Source organism: Habropoda laboriosa, unplaced genomic scaffold, assembly GCF_001263275.1.
Source record: "Habropoda laboriosa isolate 0110345459 unplaced genomic scaffold, ASM126327v1 scaffold333, whole genome shotgun sequence".
NCBI classification, from domain to species: domain Eukaryota; kingdom Metazoa; phylum Arthropoda; class Insecta; order Hymenoptera; family Apidae; genus Habropoda; species Habropoda laboriosa.
This window is the reverse complement of record NW_017100500.1, coordinates 1,113,010-1,126,034: the sequence shown is the minus strand read 5'-3', so window position 1 is coordinate 1,126,034 and position 13,025 is coordinate 1,113,010. Positions and strand designations below refer to the sequence as shown.

The 13,025-nt window shown below is 43.2% G+C and overlaps 1 protein-coding gene across 6 annotated transcripts in view; it reads left to right on the top strand.

Moving 5' to 3' along the window:
• The window catches only part of LOC108576145 (uncharacterized protein CG43427), a 164,498-nt gene that overhangs the window by 82,448 nt on the left and 69,025 nt on the right, over nt 1–13,025 (top strand). For 2 of the 6 annotated variants that reach the window (XM_017939082.1, XM_017939080.1), the window contains exon 1: nt 9,296–9,448. The exons of the other annotated variants lie outside the window; for them this stretch is intronic. The gene's annotated coding sequence lies outside the window, so the exon portion shown is untranslated. Of the gene's footprint in view, nt 1–9,295; nt 9,449–13,025 lie in introns of those variants that run through there. 6 annotated transcript variants of the gene reach the window in all.

The window sequence follows — 13,025 nt, the reverse complement described above, 5'->3', positions numbered from 1 at the left end:
TATCCGCGCAAGGTGAACGAGGTAAATTTACGATCTTCTAGCCGTTTCTATTGAAAGAACACGGGCTGCACGCACGGGGCCGAATGCACTCAAGCGTCTTGTGTTTTCTGATTTCAGGTGAGTACAGGTGATCCACGACCGGAGACCTCTCGCTGCGTCCTCGAGTTACGATCTACAAGAGTACTTGGCTGGAAGACGGGGGGGAGTATCTGGTGAAAGGAAATTAAGTGGTTTTTACGTTATTCCGCGGATGTTCAGATTGTATCGAACCTCCTTGGAAACCGAAATGACTAATTCCGTGGAAATAAAATTTGTTGAAACTTTACGGTGGAATAGTTGAGCATCCGTGATGTGCTTTGGCACTTAAATTGTAAAAATTGCAAACAGTGAAGATAATTAGTTTGATATTAGCTTGTATGTAGATCTCACTGATAAAGGAAAATGTAATTTCTTTTTTTGTTTGTTTTGTAGATTTATCTGCTTGATAGAGTTGATGGAAATAAAAGGAAAATGGTGTAACTTCTCATTTTTACGCCTTTTGAAAACTCTTTTAAAATTGATAACACCGAGATAACTCTTTATCTCTAATTTTTTTACGCATTAAAACTGAATAGTTTGGCCTCGAGGTGATTATATCTTCTCACGGATTAGTCTGTTTGCATCCAACGTTCGGTGATCGCGATATTTTCGATCTATCGCGCACGTACATAGTTCGTCACGTGTACAATCGCTGAAAGGATTATCGTTTCGTAAGTATTTCAAAAGCAATTACAAAGTATATACACTTGTCTCTTCGCAATTAATTACGAATCACGCAATCTTCCGTGGCTCGTGAAAAGAATGAATCTCGGGAAAATACGCGAACTCAGAATTTTTATGCACGGTTATCGTAATGCAATAGACCTGCAATGACGCACGAAAGAGGCACGAATGTCAGCAGAACTTGGGCAAAGACACGAATCGCGAAACGAAACGACGGCGATCAGGAAATTCCACGAAATTCCCGAGCGTATAAATCACAAGGCGAGATAACAGGCTGCAAAGGAAGGTCTCACATTTTTTGGTCAATTTTCAAACGCCGAGAGCGCAGTAGAAGTCGGTGAAAAATTCGTATGCTAAACTTGTCCCCCAGGGCCCACGTAATCTTCCATGTTCCGAGTTCTTCCTCGACAATGACTGCTCTGTCGCACGTTCGAACAATACGTAACACACAGCTTGGCCGAAGAACGCGTGCCAGACGATTTTTGGCTCCGAAAGACGGGGGAACAATGCGGCATTGTCGGTCGTTGATCGATTCTTTCGCGCACGAACGACACGGGACACGGACCGGGCGTTTTAAAAACGCGCGAAAAATTCTTCTCCACTTGGCCGAAACGACTGTGCGCGAATGTTGGATAGGCGAACAATAAGACGGTGGCCGTGTTGCGCAACGCGGGACAGAAAACGGGTTATTTCGTGGCATTCCGCGCGGTTCCGCGACAATGGCGCGTTACGACGGCACCGGGTCACAGACGACGTCCTGTCTCATGAGCGTACAATGACGTACCAACGAAGAATTCCGCGAAGAGCAAATAGGCTTCCTGGCGAATCTCCCACGAGAGAGGCTTTCGGTTAACGAGCGTGGTCCCCTCCCTCCTTCTCGGCGAATATCGCTTGCAACGGGTTGACAAAGGCATCCGGAATCTCGTTTCATAACGTCCCCGTTCTTTTCCACTTGCTGTCGCGGTTTCTCGCATCTGTCGATGGAAGACGCGAAGAAATTCGGAATTTTTTTCAGTTCTGTTTTGGGTACTTGAAAAAACGAAATTCATTTCTTTTTTGTTTGGAATACTTGAGGAAATAATTAATTGTGAAGAATGGGATCTGTGTATTTATATGTTTAATTTTAAGGGAGGAATTTTTCATTTTTCTTTCTGGGAATAATCGAGACAAAATGTGTCAGAGGTGTAGTAAAAAATGTGCGTGCTGACGCATTTATGAGAGGGAAACTTAATGTTTTCTCATCTAATGTATTTTAAATAGGCAACAGCAGTATGACCATATTGCTAGTAATATTCTTATAGGTCACATTACTTAACGTTATTAAGTAACGCAACAATAATCGATCATACAGAGACTGTTACCTCACACGTGACAGATGAACACCGCTGTAAGTACTTACACATATGATAGATCAAAATTCGCATTCCATTGATGTACAAATTGCAAGCTATTAACCCTTTGTAACCCGATTTTCCTTCGGTCGTGAGAAGAAGAATTGCGGTTGATTACAATTTCACATTTTCATTTTGGAGAGCAAGAATGAATAATTATAAAAAAATTATAGTATGGCAATGAAGAAATAAAATGAGATTTATAAACTTTTCAAGTCACATAGCGTTCTAAAGGGTTAAACTCGGACCGGAGGAAGCAGCAGATCTGAACGAAGATCGACAAGAGTATCGTCACAAAAATACACACGTGGCTATACGTACACGCCGCTTAGATCGTTCGAAGAAGAGCCGAAGCAGGCTGGTAATAGACAATCAAGCGTCGTCCACGATTCACTCCGCTCGCCGGTCGCAATTGCACAATTAACCTCTGCGTCCTACGCGCGGTCTAAGCTCGGAAAAAAGCGGTTTCCACGGAGAAAGGGGATTCAATCGGACTCTCTGTCGTTGATCAGCCGTAATTGAGTAATCATCGTAACACGCGCGTCTCCTACACACCGCACGCCCACGCACGCGTCCAACGACAGAGCAAGGGGAGCAATTTCGAAAGCCTCGGGGGACATAATTGCGAGCGGCGCGTTAATTGTACGCGAGACCGTGATTGCACCTGGCCATTGGTACGCTTTGTCGGCGAGACACGGCCTCCTAATAACGTAACGTAACGCAATGCTCGAACAGTTTTCGAACAGGGGTGCACGATCCAAGTTTTCAAGAGCGGAGCGGAGCTTGAAGCTTGGACCAACGCGATTTACGGTGTTCTTCTGTTCACTGCGTCGCTGAAATTACACGTCAGCTGATAGTACCGAGAAATTTGGCTTCTATGTTTAGTCTCTTCGAGAAGAATTTCTTCTCCTTCCTGGCATGTGGCATTTTTGGAAGAAGGGTGGTCTGGTTCATGAGTGACTTCGTGGACATGTGTTCTTTTTGGTGGAAGTCTTGGAACGATTTGAAGATCGCTATTTATAATACTTCTATTAGAGTTTGCCTCGTTTTGAGATGTTTTAATTTTCTTGTGAAATTTATTTTGTCACTGATATCGTTCGTTTATTGCATTACCGTAATGTAGATTATGGTGAAAATGCAGCAAAGGGTTAAACGAGCCACTGAGAAGCCAAAGTGGCTAACTCCATAAAATTAAATTTATTAAGTTTGTTTTATTTGTGAGAAATTAAGCACCAAGTATGTGCTTCGATACTAAAATTGGAAGAATATAAAAAAAAACGGAGTTAATCATTTTGGCTTCTGAGTGGGAAGAACGAAACAAACATTGCCTTAGATTCCTCAACAGTAAGTTAAGTTAACACTAAAACAATAGGCACACAATACGCAATACTCGAATCAAAATCACGTTGAAATCCCGAAAATACCCACCTTAAACAAATCTTCCTCTGTCTCGACACTCGACCCAGCCTCCCAAAAGCCTCCACTCCAACATCTGACCACTTAATTTTCCTCCACTGTGCCCACTCAACACCATCGTCGAAAGATTCTCCGCGAGGAGGAGCCGGTAGATCTCAGCTATAGCCGGACAATGTATCGCGAGAAGAGGGGGGGAAACGTTAATTTCCCCCGAATAGTTTGGCGTGCGTGCCAGATGACAAAAAGGGAGGAGACATCCATCGTATCTCCCGGTCGAAATTCCACCGGCCACCGACGATTTCCTGGTTCAAGTGCAACTGTCGAATATGCACCGGCATTCCATCGGGCCGCGGCAAGAATTTAGACGACATGGAAACGAGCCGCTCGACGTGGCTGCATATCGTTGCGGCGTATTTATGCGGCGAACATTTATTACGACACGACGTTCTGCATCTAATAACCCCTGTTCCAACAGCGTGGACTCGCGAACAGGCCGCGATACATACTTGTTCTCGTCGTACGCCCGTGCCCCGTTACTCTTCTTCGTTCTCGCTATATTTCGCGCTCGTGTCCCCGTCACGTGTTTCTCATTTTCAATTGTACTCTCTCCTCCTCCTCCTCCTCCTCTTCTTCTCCGCTCAGCCACTCTTTCGAACGTTCAGAGCATGCACGGCGTGTGTAATTAATGTCACGGATGACTGTCACGCGGCGGAGAAATTAAACCCGCGAAAGATTGGCCGGCAGCGGGATCATTTGTCTGTTGCGCGGTACTTCGTGTAACTCGACTGAACGCCGGCAGGGATATTAATGCGGCCCGTATTGTATTAGCATAATGCGGCACGCCGGTGCTTCGGCCTTTTTCACATTTTTCCCTGACAATGGGAATGTCGGGGTAGAGAATGGGTTAGGGGAAGTGTACACTCGCCTGGTTAGAAGCTCGATGTTTTATGGGTGATGCGAGTGAATACGACAGGTGGTGAGTAATTCGGTAATTTGATTATCGTGCGTGGAAAGAGGAGAGTAGATAATTGATGTTACGTGATTAAGCAGGAAGAGGTTGGATAGTTAGGCATTAGCGCGATGATATGTACACACGAAGGACTCGCGATGTCTGCTTTTTCACAAACGTTTTCCTTTTTAATCACCCGGAGAAATATTTTTTGTTTCGCAGTCGAACAAAAAATATTTCCTACATCCTGATGTAACGCGAACGAAACTTCCTTCTAGGAAAGAGAAAAAAAAAAAAACACGCTGACAGATCTGTTGACTTATTCAGTGCTTATCGCGAGATTAACGAGTACGCGCAGCTACATCGCCAGTCGTAAATCAACGGGCATTACCGCGCCGATCCTTTAACGTGTTTCGCCGCCGAGACGGAGCTAGTTTACAAAAATCTCGCCTCGAAACTGCCTTCCTAATATCAATATTTATAGAACACTTTACGCGGCGAATGAAACTTTACAATGCTCCGTCTTATTACCGCTCGTATTACCGGTAAACACGAGGAAATTGTTAAACGAGGTAATTAAAAAGCCGAAACGATAACGGGCCAAGTATGAATTCATTAAGCGTACAATGCTCGTCGAGTCCTCGTCGGGAGTGATGTCGACAGGTAACGTTTTCACGTCATTTCTCTCGCCGCTCCTCTATTTTCTCGCTCGTCTATCCGCCTCTATCTGCTCGTCCTCCGTGTTTCTCCTTGTTGTCGCGAACGTCCAGAGACACGATTTTCGCGTAACGAGCGTCGTTTTTGTTGCGAGAGAGACCAGTCGCATACCGGAGCGACGATCGGCGTCACGATGGCAATGAAAAGCGTCGCGAGACGTTCAACTGTGAGATACATCGACGTCCACCGGGCCGTGCCCGGCTAATTATCAGAATTTAATATTGGATTATTAAATCAGACTGATATACTATCGGGAGGGGAAGGCGAGGAACGGTTTCTGGCACGGCAACGGCTAACGGCACTTGTTTCGCTACACATTGTACGCAATTTCTCTTCTCGCCTCTCTCTTTTCCGCCCGCGTCATGTCGCGCGTTTCTCACTCTCGATTGTGCGCGGCGAGAGAAGAACGCGCGTCTCGCTTCCTTCGAAGCTTGTCTCGTTTAATTATCACAAAGGAAATATTGTTCAACGACCGAGTTGCCGCCGCGGAATTTGCCGTTCCGCGAACCCGCGAGCGCGTTATTGTGCGCTGCAGGTCATCCGTGGTGCGCGAGTTGTTTCGAGCTTTCGGTGATTAGGGGAGTTCTCGGAAAGAGGGAAATTTCGATTTGGTGGCGAAATTTGTCAATTCGCATCTATCTATCTCTAATCATTTTTTAGATATTAGAGCAAATTTGATTACTAGCCTAATCTTTGAGAGCGATCTTCACACCTTTGCTATGGACAGTTGCTGACGAAAAAAAATTCGTAACGAATATTTTTTTTGAGATCTATCACACACGAAAATTTCATTAGAAAGTGGGCGATGATTGGCCAGTATAAATGATCGAACACGTTTTTGGTTATCTGTACCCGTTATCGATGGCGAAACTTTAAAGCAGAAATAAAAGACACAGATCGATTTTATGACAAATCACTTTGCATTATCGGGTTATCGTTCAATTTCCATAGAATCGACCGTGCACAATTTCATAATATATACGACATTGATGAAACGATCGAAAAACATCAAATAATCATCCTTTCTCTTGTAACATTCACTGTTTCGAGAAGCACAAAGCACGGATGCAACTGTAGAAACCGTTCTGAATGAAACGAGTTCAATTTCGCAACGCAACAGCGGACAATTTTCGACTGATTAAAATTCCGGTATCGTTGGGCTGTTTCGGTTTCCGGTTTCCGCCGACCCAAAAGTAAAATCGACAATACACACCGCGCATAATTGCGTTTATATGGTGCACGTGGCCGATCCTGGATACGTGCCTGTGCGCGTTTGTTCGTTTAAAAAGAAAAGAGTTTCGTCGACCCAGATTCACAGTTGGTCGAAACACGTATGGTTCTGGTCCGCGCGCGGTTAATTCGCAGCCTTTAATTGCGATTTATCGGGAGCCGTAGAATCGAACGAAACGTACGCGTTACCTACGTTCGATCGTGCATGCGATTTGATTAGTTTCACCGATTACGATTAACGACATTAGCTTTCAGAATTTCCTGCTGTCGAAACGGAACGCCGCCTATGGAACGCTTCGGTTACGCTCGTTTGCGCGCCGCGCCGTGGTTTCGTGCATAATAATGAAGCTACAAGTATTTGGTAACCGTGTAATCGACAGAAAATTGTACAAGTCGCTATCGTGTCGGAGAGTTATAATTTGTAGAATGAGGTTCCTGTTGGATGTACAGCGGGGGCTCGTTTCGTAAAAGCGTTGTAAATGTAGAATGCTGTTCGAGTAAAAGTTGTCCGGTTAAAGAGAGAATTATGGCCTTTAAGCAGGTTTCTACATTAGCTTCGGCTTTTTAGATTAAATTCCAGGTGTTTGTCGTTTTCGTAACGAACTTTAATACATATTTGATAAGCTTAAATGAAGCGTGTCCTTCTTTTCGAGATTAACCCTTTCGCGACGGCGGAACTAGCCATCAGTACGCCACTAACGAACGGGTCGTCGTGCCATTAGTGCACACCATACGCATTAAGAGTGTCTCGCGTTTTTTCAAATCTTAGAGGATTTCGTTGGAACGGCAGAGGACTTAAGGGTGTATCGGATAAAGGGAACGTTGTTGAGGCCTTGTTCTCTATTTTAAAATAAATTTTCACTTTGAGTTTTTGAGACGCGAGCCAATGCGACGCGCTTAGTGGATGCCGGATATAACCGGCGCTAGTCGCGAAAGGGTTAAACGTGTGATTTTTGTATTTTCCATTTTTCGTGGCAAACTTTGATACACATCTGGTAAGCTTAGATAACCCGATATCCTTCTTTTCGAGATTAAACATCTGATTTTTATATTTTCAATTTTTCACGAAGCACATTTTTAACCTCCCGCACAAAATTAGCAATTTCACGTGGAATGTTGAAAAAGATCTAATCAAATTTATCGTTCTCAATTCACCGTTCAGCTCTAAGATTAACCTTAATTACCCCGAAAATCGAAACCGCGAACAATCTTCCACACGGCGATCTAAAAAATCGTGCAAAGTTAGAACTCGGCCGATGCTTCGAAATAACCAACCGAACCAGCAATAAATGGGCCGATAAATTAAACGGAGAACACGATCCCCTTTTACTTTTACGACAAAATCACCACCGGCTCGGTTACATAACGCGATCTCGCAATTTACCCGTAATTAATTCATTCCACGGAGTCACGGATCGATCTGGAAACTTTAATTACGAGTTATCTGGTTTATCGTCTCGATTACATTGTCCCGTGGCCGATCGTGCGGCCGCGATCTTGCTTGGCTGTTCCATCGTCGCCGGGATCGTTTGCACGATCTTTACCAGCCCTATCTGTTTCGTCGTGTCTGGTTTCTGTAATACATGCAACGAGAAACGCACGCCAGACTTTTCACGAAACGGCGTTTAAACGAAACGGAGCGTTCCTTTTTTTATCACCGATTCGTCAAAACGACGCCGAACCACGTTTATCTCTTCTCATTTCCGCTTCTTTTCAACCGTGGACCAATTTGTCCGCCACCATTCCGCCGTCTTTTAAACACTCGGTTTACGAATTCGAAGTCTGTTCGAGCTGGTTAGCCGGAGATTTGTTCCTCGTTTCCGCGCGTATATACATATACAATATTGTACGTCGATGAATTTTACGACCGTCGAGATTTACGCTGCATCGAGCCGAGAAAGTGCACAGCCCAGTTGCATGGTAATTTGTCTGGATGTTGGTACGATCGTGCTGCTCGGTTTTATTGAATTTTAAGGTCGACTGTGATGTTTCAATTTTCCCCGTGGAATTAATTCGTTACAGCTTGTAGATATTCTCGTTGTTCATTTTTCTGCCTTCGATTCAGATTTAACCGAGATAGAATGTTGTATAAGGTCCTTTCGTTTTATCGATTTTACGAGCGGAGGAAGAATTGATAACTAATTAGTTTCGCTTCGGATAAGGAAGCTGACAATTTTTGTTATCGGAACCGGTATGTGTTGACAAGTAGTTTATGGATGCTTTGAATAAAGTTAGAAATGTGTAGCCTTCTACTGCAGATTACAGAAAAAGCAGATTCTACAAAGGTACTAGCTTTCGGTATTCTTTGCAAAATTCTGCTAAACAAACACGCGATAAGTGTTAAAAAATATTTGCCAAAAATATGCGTCAAATTTGATTAAAAATTTTTACCGGTAAAATTTCGAATTGGTGCGGCTTGAAGTAATAAAATTCTCACGCGCAGTTGGCCGAATTATCGTGCATCGACACGGGGAACAAAAACAAATGGTTTAATTAATGCGAAGGAAATCGCGTGATAACCGCACGTTGCGCAGAACTAAAGAAATCGTTGAGTGAATGCACGTAGCTGGTAGAGTAGCTACGGTATTGCCACTGCGCAGTCGTGAACGTCGAAGTGGGGAATCTGAGAAATACTAAATAATTAAATCCTCAGTCATCGTCCGTCCTTTGTCAGTGAGGTCGCGTTACGACTGTTTTCTCGTGATTGACCATGTTCCAGTGACATTGGAAGGTCTAATCGTTTATCTCGAGCACTCGAACATTCAGTATCGTTGTTTGCTTAATTTTCGCGTAGATAATTCGAATATTCTTCAGATAGAGATATATCGATAAGTGTTTTATTAGTAGTTCATTTGTGCGGTTTTCTGATCTCTTTTGCTACGTGCTCTGGTCAAATTTTACTGGTTCAGTGGAGTGCAGTTTGTTATTACCTCGAAGTGCAACGTGATGACGTGCTTTGCTTCGTTTAATCATATCTAGAGATGTGAGTACTTATTTTAATTGGGATTATGTTCATTCGGAATTTAAAGAAATTATGAAAATTTTTTAAACGTGCAAAATTGGAGGGATATTTGAATGGAAGATACTGAATTTTGTTTAATCATGTTTGAAAACGCGAGTGCTCGTTAATCTTGGAGTCGTTTCAAATCCAATTTCGCCGTCCTACGAAATAAATTAAATACGAATTAGAGATTAAATTTGGAATGCTAAGTGACTGCGTCACGTCGTACTTTTTATCTTTCGAAACACGGTATCGTGCAATTGATACGATTGCAATTACATTGTTCTCAATGTTAACGTTGTTAACAGTAAACGAAGTGTAACTCGAAACAGCAAGTAGAAACGTCAACGCTGGATACTGAATTTCGTAATAACTACTTCCGCACCGTGCGTTCTGATATTTTCCAAAGTAAATCAAACTTAGGTCAATTTTAACTTTATCCATGATTATCCACCACATTTCCCGTGATTTTTCCACAAATTCGTGTCCAACTTGGCTGAAACCAACTTCCACACGAATAATCCACTCCGTCGTATATCATTACGGTTGCTTATCTAATCTCGCGTACTTGCTCAAATATATATATACGCAGATAAAGGAATCGAGAGCTGAGATTACAGCTGGGGGGGAATTTCAAGTCGCTTCGATCCGGTCTATCCGATCGCAGTTATCGTTCACTTCCAGTATTCTCGTAAAATTAACGCCTGATCGAGAAACGTTCGGGGAGCGAAAAATCCTGGCTGCTGCGTGTCTTTTTTTCTCTCTCCTCCTTCCTCTCGGTCAGAAAGGAGCACGATTCGACGTTTATTTGCACGCAACTCGCGAGACACGACGATTTACCTGGTGGCAGTTTTGTACGGCTTCGTTCCTTAACACTCACATTTTGCTCAACCCGATGTCCTAAAAGTGATCAATTTTATTTTTTTTTCAATTATCCTATAGAAAGAAGTTTCCCATTCGTTTCGTTTCTAACTTACACTTTTACCGTAAAATCGAAAGGAAGCGCGATATCGAAAGCGAAAGAAAAGAAAAAATTAAGTAAAATTGCACTTTTGGAGAATCACTTGTCCACGTGTAAGACAATCACGAGCGTTCAGGGATTAAGATGCGTTTACACCGAACGAACGAAAGAAATTCCAAAATTTCTCGACAAATTCAACATTTATTTACACTTGTGTAAATTTAAATTTAGTCGAAAAGGAGCACGAACGAGAATTCCTTCGTTTCGTCTAAACGCAGCTTTCGAAGTTCCAGCCTCCTGGTCCAGAACCGTGAAAACGCTGGGCGGTCTTTCCACCCACGATTAACCATGGTCCAAGCTCCGCTTCGTCGTCTCTGCCCGGTGGCTGTTGCAATTTTGCACAGACTTGGTCCGTTTCCGAACGTTACCTCAGAAGTTGGACGCCTCGTGGTCGAGAGCCGCGAAAACTCTGGGCGGTCTTTCCACCCACGATTAACCGTGGTCCACACTCCTTTTCGTCGCACGCGCCGCGTGTGGTACGCTCGTGACCGGCCATTTCGTAAATTGGATTAACGGTCGTGCAGGCCGGATAATTGACCCGGCTCGTAATTCGTACGTTCCTCTTGGCCCTTTGTTGCGAGGTACCCTCCATTATTCTTCGGCTGAGATACCTGCCCGTGAATGTATACACACGCTTCGTTTCTTTCCTCTCGTTTACATTTTTCCTTTTTCCTCCTACTCTTCCGAAGATTGGCCTCGAGTTAATCGGTTTTTGTGCGTTTCGAGTTGATCAGCTAGGATTCGCGTGGATCGAGTGATTGATCGAGAGAGGGATGTTGTTGTCTTTGAGCGTGTGCTACCTCCGATCGATGAATCGCGCGTTTCGAAATATCCTCGTTGCGTAAATGGTGACTAAGTTTCTTTTTTACACGGACAGGTAAGAGGAGAACAGATCGGTGGGTTTCTGCGATTAATTATCGTTAGGTGAAGTTTACTTTATCCTTGAGTTCTGCAATAGTGCATATGAAGAAAGCGCGAAGTCACTCGGATTCTAAGAGGGCGATCATTAGGGCGGACATAGTGATTTTCTTTGATAAACACGATGAATTTTTCTTTCATATTCAATCTCACTAGTTATCTCGATATTTTCAAATTTTCTATATTAATGCTGTTAAGTCTGGATAAACAGATGAACGATATCTCCTTAGACGATTATTTGTCGCGTAAGAAAACGATTAATTCTAATTATCTGTGGAAGTAAGACAGCGAGTCCTTGGATCCGGTTAAATTCATCCGGGATTAAGAGTGAAGATATCAGAATACGCTTAATGAGGCCCATAAACCAAGGGATGAGAAACGAATTAAGAGGAGAAAAACGTTTAAGGTCGTGGATAAGGTAGCTTCGGTTCAGGAAGCGGAATACAAATGGAAGAAAGGAAGAAAATCGAATTACACGGTTCTCGCGAGGTATCCTTGCGCGATTCACGAACAGATTCGTCTGGTAGTTATGATTCCTTGTAGCTGTTATCCTTGACGAGTTTCTCGTACACACGTGCGCGGAAACGTGCCGTCGTCGCGGTTTCAGCGTAACAAAAGGGAGAACGAACGTTGCACGTGAAAAGTTTCATAGAAATCCAGCGTGGTGATTGATACGCGTTTGTTTAGAATTCGTCTGGCCTGCCTTTCAGATCTTATTTGGCCTGCGAGCCATAGCGTTTAACCGTGTCGATGACGCAGCTGAACCGTACCATTTCGAAAGGTAGAGATTTGAGATTTAGCGTGCGCCCGCTGATTGCACCAAACGAGACCTCGAGTTTTTCCATTCAGAACCCGCGGTTTTGCACGGTTTCGCGTAAAGTTTCTACGCTGAGAGTGTTTGCTCGGTTGGTGGTTTGTTATTGGCACGGAGTTATCAGTGTACGAGCGAATGTTTAGTTCTTCGTTGCAAATGTAGAAAACACGAAGAGGGGAGAACGCGTGAGTGACGAAGTTGAGCAAGACGATGTTATTAAATGTAACCTCGACGGTAGCTGTAAAAAGCTGGAAACTAAAGACTACGGCTGAAAGTAAAAGTCGGGAGAAAAGGAAACGAGAGAAATTAAGCGAGACTAATGGTAGGATCTTAGGTAAACTATTTAGAAGAAAGTTGCAAATTTTGATTAATCCTCCTGTTACGATATGCTCTATTAATTTCGTAATTTTGCATCGATTACAGTTCCCCATGTAAGGTTGCTTTCAAGCAAATTTCAAACCCCCCCCTAAGTATAATAATTTGACAAAATAAGAAAACAGACATCACTCTCAAGAAAGCTGCGAATTTTTATTAATCCTTCAGTTACGATACATTCCACTAATTTCGTAATTTTATATAATTTATAGTTCTCCGTATATAGCTGCTTTCAAAAAGATTCCAGACCCTCCCAAGTATAATAATTTGACAAAATAAGAAAACAGACGTGACTCTCAAGAAAGTTGCGAATTTTGATCGATACATTCTATGAATTTCACAATTTTAAATCGCTCACATTCTGTAAGCTGGTTTCACGCAAACTCCAAACCCTCCCACGTAAATATCTTCCCCCGAAGAAAGAAAGCACT